Source organism: Monopterus albus, unplaced genomic scaffold (assembly GCF_001952655.1).
Source record: "Monopterus albus unplaced genomic scaffold, M_albus_1.0 scaffold468.1, whole genome shotgun sequence".
Lineage (NCBI taxonomy): Eukaryota > Metazoa > Chordata > Actinopteri > Synbranchiformes > Synbranchidae > Monopterus > Monopterus albus.
The window spans coordinates 100,573-112,020 of NW_018128348.1; positions in this window are offsets into that span (position 1 = coordinate 100,573).

Genomic DNA, 11,448 nt, shown 5'->3' on the forward strand with positions numbered 1-11,448 from the left:
AATATAATTAACAATTTTAAAAAAGATTAAAGGTAAGGAGAATAGAATCAAATTTACTTGTGTGGCCAATTTCTCTGTGTAACACAGTGAACTTCATTAAAAAGCAGACTTACATATTAATAAAAGCTTGAGAGAAATATCCTGTCTTCTGTTTTGCATTTTCACATAATATTTATCAAGAAAGGGAATAAAACTTCATCATATAAGGGGAACACAACCCTGTTTCTACGGATGATAAACAGCTGTAGTGAAGCTTCTGGCCCCTGGTGGTCAGAGGCACAGTTACTTTGTTTTAACACCTCACAGCTTTGTATTTCAACAGAAGTCTGAACAATAAATTTTGTGAAGACAAGCCTCTTAAATCTGGTGGGTTCAGTGTGACTGAGGTGTGCTGCCACAATTCCAAAAAGCAAAAAGAGAACTGCTGCTGTAAATCCTCAACATCTAGTTTCTTTTTTGTCCACCCTGAATTCATGGACTTCTTATCTCAAACAGACTCAAAGGTGAGCAGTGACATTTTTCTTTCTTATCATAAGTCTGTGGTTGTAATCAAGTAATGTACAGTATAATGCACTTGGCCCCCTTGAAGTTAAGCTGCTTTTTTTTTAGGTTTGTATTTTTTCCCAACAATAAGGATAATAATAATCACCTTTATTGGCCAAGTATGTTACACACAAGGAATTTGTTTCTGGTACAGAACCAAGGCAGCTATCTGCGTCACTAACGCAACCAATGGCTCATACCATCGGGGGCAATGGGGGGGGGGTTTAGTGTCTTGCCCAAGGACACTTCAACACATGGACTGGAGGCACCAAGATTCGAACCGTCAACTGACTGCTCTACCCACCGCACCACTGTTGTCTCCCCCAATATGCAATTAGTGCACTTTTTAAAGATTTATTTCTGTGAACAGGTGGGTTCACTTCAGCAGAATAAGAGCTTAATAGAGCAGTATTCCAGTCCCCTATAAGTAGAAGTAATAACATGATTATATTTAGTGCCTGTTCAGCCTTAATGCTGAAGTTTAGCTTTGTTCATGTGAAAAATGGCTGTAACAGTTTAACTGTTTCAGAAAAACCAGAAAAGTTTCATTACCCCTTAAAGTCTGTGAAAGTAAATAGTCTCATGTTCTAGTCATATGACATTTGTTTTACAGTATTACAAAGTTATATGGATGACCTCAAATGATTTCACTTCATTTTTATTACACAAAATCAAAATGCCTTTAAATCAAATGTCTTTTTACAGTTATCTATAAGTATAAGCCCACAGTGAATAAAAATTGTTAGATGAGCCTAACTGTGTCAGTTAAATAATACAATATATTTAAATGAGATCAAGTAAATTGATATTGTAAAGATCAAAACCAAAATACAGTATATGAAGACATTACAACAAAATGTATCATTATACCTTTAAATTGTCACTGTGTATAACCACTGAAATCAAATAAATTGTGTGTTTAATATAAGGCTTATTTGATTAGCAATTCTTCATTTCAAGTGACAAATCAAAATAAAAATAGACCATGTTATATGTGCTGTACAACAACTGAAACTTCACTTCTACTTCTTCTGAATTTAATGTCTTTGGTTCAGATAGGATCACATGGTTTTCTAGAAGAACAGGAATTCATTTCCCCAAATGTGCAGATATGAAGGACCTTCCAAAACAAAAAAAAAACCTTAAAACCTACAGTAAGATGGAGCTGAAATTTCGTGGCTGACAAAATTTACTTAAGGCATAAGTGTTTCCTCAATTCCTTCATTCTGTTCCCCACATGCTAAACACCTACTGTTTACTCAAGATCTCGGCATAAGTCCTCATTATCTTTGAGAAAAAGCCACCTAGAGAGAACAGTGTGTCCAAGGTGTAGATGTGAGTCAAGCCCAGAGATTTAAGACACCTAAGTTCATTAAAAATGTCAAAGGTAGGATGACTGATAAGCTGGTGCACCTTTAGTGGATCTCTGGAACGAATCAGATGTACTGATTCAACTGAAAAGTTTATGAGGGGCAGAAAGTACGCCAGTGGAAGCAGGAAGTAGACTAGACTCTCCTTCACTTTTACCTTTTCACCTAAGTCTCTGGCACTGTCCAACTTCTTTATGGCTGCATTAATGTTTGCTATGAAAAGCTGCAATACTTTGCATCTGGCTGTGATGTGTTTGTCAAATCTGGTGGTGGAATCACTGTGGGGGGGCTTGATTTGTTGTGTGTAGTATCTGTAAGTGACCTCAATTTGTTCACAGTAGAGCTCAACAGACTTGAGTGCATTTTGCAAATCTTCCAGAGCTTGATTGATGCAGTTTCGATCCTGACACCTGCCTTGCTGGGTTAAAGATGCAAAAGCACGGTTGTAATATGCAACTGCTGCCCAGCAGCTGTCCTCCTGAATGGCTTTAGTGTACAGCTTGATACTGTCAGCAAGATGTCCCCTTTCACGCAGCTCGTTGCCAAAGACAGTGTAGTGGTGCAGGTTTGATGAGGGAGATTCTCTTTGCCTGAGTTTTTGTCTGGCCCTGTTGATGTCTCTCATCAGTCTGCTTTGTAGGACTTCAATAGAATCATTGTCATCAAAGTTTGTGAGTAGCCACAAACCCCAGAATTCATTCAGTGCAGACAAATCTGACTCTGCTGGTTTGTTGTTGCTGTTTTTGTACACATCATTGAGTATTTCCAGGTAACAAGTGAAGAGCTCCTGCTTCTTCTTTATCTTTGGGATGTCACTCTCCACATAGCTGGCTAGTCCTTTAGCCACTAAAACATCTCTGGCCTCTTTAGCTATCTTTATTGCTGACTTGGAATTTTCAGTTAGAATACATGACAGCATCAAAGACATAGATTCTCCATCACTATGGCTTTTATCATATAACCTTAACTGCCTTACAAAAAGACTTTTATAAAGTGGAGTTTCATCTTTAAGATCTTCCAATAAAGACAGAAGCTCCTTTGTCAAAACCAGCACTTGAAGTGTTATTGGCAGATGGCTGGAGCAGACAATGAGCTGAGCAGACCCCGGAGCGCCTTGCCTTGCAGTCCGGCCAAATGCCTGTGCCTCCACACGAGCGTTCTTGGGCAGGAAGGTTTGTACAACGAACAAACCTCCGGCCTCCTTCACAACTTCAGAAACCTTAAGGTCTGTTCCACGACCTGCAAGGTTTGTTGCTATGATGACCTCTCCTGCTTCAAGCGTTGTGTCAATGGTTGCAGTGTTGTCCATGTTGTTGTTTATGTAAAGCTTTGTATTGCTGACCTTATTTCCTAGAGCATCGTAGAGAACCTTTGCTCGATTGATGGTCTCACAAATGACCAGCACAGCTCTTTGCTTTCTGTAGCTAGCAAGGTTAGTTTGTGCAGTGACAACATCACAGATTTTCTCAGTCCATTGTTTTTCACCCTTTACGATGACTCCTTCAACCTCAAACAGCTTCCTGCGCTTGAATGAAGGTATCTGACACGTCTTGATACCTTCATAGATTTTCTGCAGAGTCTCGGTCTCTGCTTGTTCACCGAGAGTCCCAGAGATTCCAAATATCTGAGCTTCATACTTTTGAAGCAAGCCAACACTGGACATATAGTTTGTGATGGCTGTCATGTCATTCAGCTTAGACTCATGTTTCATTTCAAGAAACTGATGTAGTCCATCTGACCACTGCATGAAGTTTTCCACAACACCAGTACAGCTGTAGTCCACAGGCACTACCCCATGTCTCTCAATGATATATTCATGATCCATTGTCATGGTTTGTGCATAGAACGCATTTTCAATCCAAACCTTTAGGTTAGATTTGACCAGATCTGAGAGGAAGCCTGGGATGTAGCAGCTGCCTTTATCTTTGGTCAGTTCGCATGGTGTAAAATGCAGAGCACGTTTTATTTCTCCTTCAGCAGCTTTCCGCACACTCTCTGTATCAGAATACATGTACTGACAGAAGCCTCCGTTGATTAAGAGCAGCGGCACTCTGTGCTCTTCTGCAACTTTTCGTGGCCTTTTGTTCAGTTCCTTTATTGTTCCATCATTGTTTTCGATGTGCAGAGCAAACTGGCAAGATGGGAATCTCCTTTCAACTGTCTGGAAGAAGTGAGCCAGCTGGTCAGCCCACAGTTATCTCTGTGCCAATCTTACTGTACCGATTAGCAGTGGCCCATATGAATGCCAAGAGTGGATTGAGATGTTGCAAAGCAGGCATATCACTGCTTAAATAGACCACATGGAGACCTTTATCTAGCATCAAGGAATCCACTTCATCCACAATTGCACACTGGAATGTCCTTTGTCCAAATATGTCCTTCTTGTGAAAGTGCTGCCTGAGCCAGTCTCCAGCAAACTGTTCCACAGTACCATAAACAACTTGACACTGATAGCACTTATTTAAGTCGTTGTCTTGTTTGTTGGTGTTGCAGCTGACAGTGATGTTCAAAGCTTTGTAAAATTTGCTCCATTTGTCAGAATCTCTCTCAGCAAGAACTGATGAGCTGGACATTATATCTACTTTTTCTCCTTTCAAAGCTCGAAAAGCTGCAAACATTGCCACGATACATGACTTTCCCTCTCCGGTGCCAACCTGGATTAATCGCCCTGTATTGGATAGAGCCATGAGACACCAGCTCACCATTTGCGTCAGCCGTGGTGTGAAGTTATCTTTTTGTGTTTTTTGTGCTGCCCTGCAGAGACGCAGCAAGGCTTTTTTCAGGTCAATCCATTGTGATCCATCATTATTTAAAGTAAGCCCTTTGTTAAGATCATTAACAACTGATGATACAATATCTCTAATTGCTTCTAAAAGTGTTTCATCAATTTGGTTTAGTTTTTGTTGGCGGATTTCCTCAAGAATTTCATCCAGTTGCTTTCCTCTGTCATCGGCTAAATATTTCTTGATATTTTCATCTGTTACAGTCTTGTCTTGGAGAAGGTCAGTAAGTGTCTTTTCAGTTTGATATCTCCAGCTTGAAGTGATATAATTAATCTCAATACAATGCAGCATGCCTAACATCCATCGGACGAGATGTGAGCTATTGCTGTTGAATGAAATCGCTTCAGAAGGGCATCAAACAATTTGACAGCATCGGTTGGGCTCCATTTGATATTTGTAACCAGTCCTTGCAGCTTTTGGAGGAGATTTTCCTCATCATTTAGAGACAAACTCTGAGCAATGAATAAACTGTTCATTGGTGTGTCAAATTCATCCATTTTGTGGAAGAACTGTCAAATCTGGTCAAAACAGAAATGGAAAAATTTGTGTTTTGACATTATTTCTTAAAAAGAATACACAATTTCTAATGGCTAAAGTTCAGGAATAGTGCAGCCATTAAAAGGTAATATTGATGGATGTGTTATGTCTACAGCACAAATTTGTGGTAATTTATAACTATCAAGTTTAGTTAAAATGTCTTTTTTATATGTTTTATTTTATATTTTTATTCTCTCCACTATACAGTCTTGTTACTGACAATCGGATATTAACAAATATACATGAAAACACAGGTGTTATAACTGATCATTATATTATGTAGAGTAATTGTTGTTATTAATTCCTTTAATGTGTTATAATAGAATGATACTCACCTGGCATTTGATATGTTCTGAGAGGGCATGTATAGTTGTATGACACCTAAGATGATCTGTAAACAGAGCATTTGATATGTTCTTTTATTTGTTTTGTTTTTGTTTCATTCTCTACTATAGCACCGCCCTGTGGGAATGTCCTGCTGTACTTTTTGTTTCATTTTTAATGGACTGGACTTCTTGTTATCTACATGACTTATTATAAAGTATTAATCCTAGATCAACACCATGGACCCGAGCTGACACATTTCTGGTCTTTATGTAATTTGCTATCCAGTACATAATGACTTGCATGGCTCGGCATAAATACACATACTGTATCACTTTGTATTTACCTGCAATGCAAATACTTTGCACACTGATTAGAGGTATTTATCCAGTTAGTTGAGAGACCTTCAGATCACATATTTAAGTTTTCTTTTTTAAATTAATTTCAATAGAAATATGATTAGTTGACAGACAAATGCACATACTAAAAAAGAGGTAATCAGTATGAAATATATAATAGAATATTATAAAATATTCAAACTAGTTCAAGATGACTGAAACCCATGTTTTTAGATACAGCATTATTGTATTACCTGAAAATGGTCCAAGGTAGGGTGCAGTATCTTCCTGTACTGGGAGTTAAAAACACTCCACAAGAGATTGATCTGTGTGTAATGGTTGTCTGAGCCAGTCGGAAACTTTTAACTTCCACCTTTTCTTGCTGCTCTCCTCCCTTTGGTACATGTGATAACCATAAATAGAAAATGCCAAAAGCCACACCAGGCCTTGGCAAACATGATTGTTGATTACAACGAAATTCCCCTATGGTTCCACTGTTATTTTTCCTTTCACTTTCATGACTTCTTGATAGCACAGTACGAAGGTGGTGATCTGTGAAGTCTGGTGCCTTGTGCAAACTTGGTATGACAACAGATCATTGTGAGCCACATTTGATATTTACTTGTGAATGCTTTTAGTTACCTTTTGGCCAGACTTTGTTTTGTACAGGCTACAGCAAAGTTTGTGACACAAATCACTCCAAAAATCTTCTAGATTATTTAAATTTAAGAGGTTTCCTGTTTTCCAAATTGCTAAAATATTCTTTCATTATCTTATGGCAAAGCATTTTCCTTTCACTGTCATGACTTCTTGATAGCACAGTACGAAGGTGGTGATCTGTGAAGTCTGGTGCCTTGTGCAAACTTGGTATGACAACAGATCATTGTGAGCCACATTTGATATTTACTTGTGAATGCTTTTAGTTACCTTTTGGCCAGACTTTGTTTTGTACAGGCTACAGCAAAGTTTGTGACACAAATCACTCCAAAAATCTTCTAGATTATTTAAATTTAAGAGGTTTCCTGTTTTCCAAATTGCTAAAATATTCTTTCATTATCTTATGGCAAAGCAATATAAAATGAGCTAAAACTATTGAGTTTACACTTTTGAGGCTGAGCTTTGGATTCTATTGCTGGAAACAGATTTGATCATGAACTACAAGATCTGTTACAGATCCAGAAATAACAGATTCTCACAGAGTCGTGATTAACAGTCTTTAAAAAGCTTCTGCCTCCTGCTGGACAAATAATGTTACAACTAGGGGTGTGACGATACACTTGACTCACAAGATGAGATGATACATGAGACTGGGTTCATAAGAACAAGATGAAATGATATTTAACACTATTTTTGAAGCAATCTTAAATAACAAAATATACGACTGGAAAATGGTGCTTTATTCTACTGAAAGTCACAAAATGCAAAACAATGCAGGTGCATTTTGAAATGTTTTAACAAATCATCTTAAAGAATGTCACTTCATTTCTACTTTCTGAATCATCATATGCAGTAAAAGATTACACTTTACAATAAACATCATCACGTTTTAATATCGTGAGATCTTGTGGCATGAGATCTCGTCACACCCCCAGTTACACACATGTCCAGTCAACAGCTGTGGAAAACATTTTAAAACTGTTTGCATGGGACTCTTACGATACAATAGGTAGCTATTGTATATGATGAATAAAGCAAGGTTTCTTTGCAGCTATCACTTTGAGGACTCTCTAAAGAAAATCTGTCTCTCACCTTCCAGAGCTGTAGGCTTGTCTACATTCCTACTAGTTATGTAACAAATGCTTTACACAAGAAGTGCTTAATGCACTGTCATGGTTACAATAATAAATATGTCCTTAAGGTTATAGAACAATTTTAGCCACACACACGCAAAAACCTTTGTTAGCTTTATTCACAAAAATTCTCCTGTCTTCTTTTTAAAGCAATATTTACTCAGTTTCATTGCATTGCCTGACTGTAGTCCCCACTTCTACTATCTTCATTTTACTCAAATACATTTGAAAATGCATTTCACTCTTAAAAGAAAAGCTTCAAATGCATGTTTTAAACTGGTTTTATGACACCTATGAATTGTTTTTATTAAGTTTGAGAGTGCAAAACCAGTATCATGTAATGTAAACTACAGACTCAGTTTATTCACGTTCATCAGAAAAACTTGTTGACAGAAAAGGCCTGGAGGCTAAAAGAATAGCATAGCTATTTTTAACATGCAACCTGGGCTGGGTAGCTGAAAATAATTCTTGATGCTTTACTGTGATAAAAGATTTTATCTATTATCTGTTTTATCTATTATGAAACAGAATGTTTTGCTGTGTTTGTTTTCATGTGACTTGTTAGATGTTTTAGAGGAAAACACTGCAGAGCTTCCTTATTTGTCAACACGCCTGGACTGCACCGCCCGGTTGAGCTGGGTGAGGACAACCGGTCGGTTTGCATTGAGAAGAAGAAAATAAGGGGCAAAAGTAACCTGTCCTTTTTTTGTTTTGATAGTGAAAAACTATCACCTGATTCCTGCACCTTGAACCAAATAATCTGGAATTTAAGGCAGTAAAAAATTTTACAGACCCTCAAAACACAAAGTATTTTTTGTAACCAAAATTCTGCCATCACAAATGCTGTGAGCTAAATGAGCACCTTTTAGCATAGGCTATAATGTGCAAATTCCTTCTAAATTGTAGAAGCTTACCACTGCCCTGTGATATGTAGCCATTGGAATAATTATATTTGCATTTGGACCCAGATATCCTTGGAGCACATGTGCATTTTGAAGCATCACTCCTGTGCATGCATTTATGTTCTGATGCAGCTTTGCATCCGATTATTTGTTAATAAGCAGTATCATTTGCAGTGATGACGATGATAATCTGTTTAGTCACTTTCCGTCCTGCCCATCACATAGTGCAGTACACAACCATTCCATGGTTGTGTTGCATTTAATAAGGCAAACACAATGCACGACATTAAGATGACGTTTGCTGTAGGGTGTAAATGTGTAATGTGACATCAAATCTGGATGCAGCCATGTTTTAGGCATTTTCATTGCTGTCAAGAGGGCTGAAGTGTCGAATGTAAATGTATGGCTCCTCCCAGGCTGAAATCAAAACTCAATTTTTACTTCAATCTTAATTTTCCATCCAACCATTTTCTATACCACTTAGTCCCAAGATGACTGAAACCCATGTTTTTAGATACAGCATTATTGTATTACCTGAAAATGGTCCAAGGTAGGGTGCAGTATCTTCCTGTACTGGGAGTTAAAACACTCCACAAGAGATTGATCTGTGTGTAATGGTTGTCTGAGCCAGTCGGAAACTTTTAACTTCCACCTTTTCTTGCTGCTCTCCTCCCTTTGGTACATGTGATAACCATAAATAGAAAATGCCAAAAGCCACACCAGGCCTTGGCAAACATGATTGTTGATTACAACGAAATTCCCCTATGGTTCCACTGTTATTTTTCCTTTCACTGTCATGACTTCTTGATAGCACAGTACGAAGGTGGTGATCTGTGAAGTCTGGTGCCTTGTGCAAACTTGGTATGACAACAGATCATTGTGAGCCACATTTGATATTTACTTGTGAATGCTTTTAGTTACCTTTTGGCCAGACTTTGTTTTGTACAGGCTACAGCAAAGTTTGTGACACAAATCACTCCAAAAATCTTCTAGATTATTTAAATTTAAGAGGTTTCCTGTTTTCCAAATTGCTAAAATATTCTTTCATTATCTTATGGCAAAGCAATATAAAATGAGCTAAAACTATTGAGTTTACACTTTTGAGGCTGAGCTTTGGATTCTATTGCTGGAAACAGATTTGATCATGAACTACAAAATCTGTTACAGATCCAGAAATAACAGATTCTCACAGAGTCGTGATTAACAGTCTTTAAAAAGCTTCTGCCTCCTGCTGGACAAATAATGTTACAACTAGGGGTGTGACGATACACTTGACTCACAAGATGAGATGATACATGAGACTGGGTTCATAAGAACAAGATGAAATGATATTTAACACTATTTTTGAAGCAATCTTAAATAACAAAATATACGACTGGAAAATGGTGCTTTATTCTACTGAAAGTCACAAAATGCAAAACAATGCAGGTGCATTTTGAAATGTTTTAACAAATCATCTTAAAGAATGTCACTTCATTTCTACTTTCTGAATCATCATATGCAGTAAAAGACAACAATCTGCAAGCACTGCAAAAGATTTTGCCACAAACTCAGCTGACTGGCTTCTGTCCTGTATGATTTCACACAAGTCCCTTCAGACCTTACAACTGTGCATGAGCTATGCATGAGTTTCTAACTTCTAACTGAAGCTGTGAACCCCTTTCCACAGAGTGAATATAAAGAAGCGGCGGGGGCATCCTTTATGCTAATTTCACCCTCACCCTCAGTCATGCTATATGCTGATATCACGAGACAGTTTTTCACTTTGACAATAAACATCATCACGTTTTAATATCGTGAGATCTTGTGGCATGAGATCTCGTCACACCCCCAGTTACACACATGTCCAGTCAACAGCTGTGGAAAACATTTTAAAACTGTTTGCATGGGACTCTTACGATACAATAGATAGCTATTGTATATGATGAATAAAGCAAGGTTTCTTTGCAGCTATCACTTTGAGGACTCTCTAAAGAAAATCTGTCTCTCACCTTCCAGAGCTGTAGGCTTGTCTACATTCCTACTAGTTATGTAACAAATGCTTTACACAAGAAGTGCTTAATGCACTGTCATGGTTACAATAATAAATATGTCCTTAAGGTTATAAAACTATTTTAGCCACACACACACACACACACACACACACACACAAACCTTTGTTAGCTTTATTCACAAAAACTCTCCTGTCTTCTTTTTTAAAGCAATATTTACTTACTTTCACTGCATTGCCTGACTGTAGTCCCCACTTCTACTATCTTCATTTTACTCAAATACATTTGAAAATGCATTTCACTCTTAAAAGAAAAGCTTCAAATGCATGTTTTAAACTGGTTTTATGACACCTATGAATTGTTTTTATTAAGTTTGAGAGTGCAAAACCAGTATCATGTAATGTAAACTACAGACTCGGTTTATTCACGTTCATCAGAAAAACCTGTTGACAGAAAAGGCCTGGAGGCTAAAAGAATAGCATAGCTATTTTTAACATGCAACCTGGGCTGGGTAGCTGAAAATAATTCTTGATGCTTTACTGTGATAAAAGATTTTATCTATTATCTGTTTTATCTATTATGAAACAGAATGTTTTGCTGTGTTTGTTTTCTTGTGACTTGTTAGATGTTTTAGAGGAAAACACTGCAGAGCTTCCTTATTTGTCAACACGCCTGGACTGCACCGCCCGGTTGAGCTGGGTGAGGACAACCGGTCGGTTTGCATTGAGAAGAAGAAAATAAGGGGCAAAAGTAACCTGTCCTTTTTTTGTTTTGATAGTGAAAAACTATCACCTGATTCCTGCACCTTGAACCAAATAATCTGGAATTTAAGGCAGTAAAAAATTTTACAGACCCTCAAAACACAAAGTA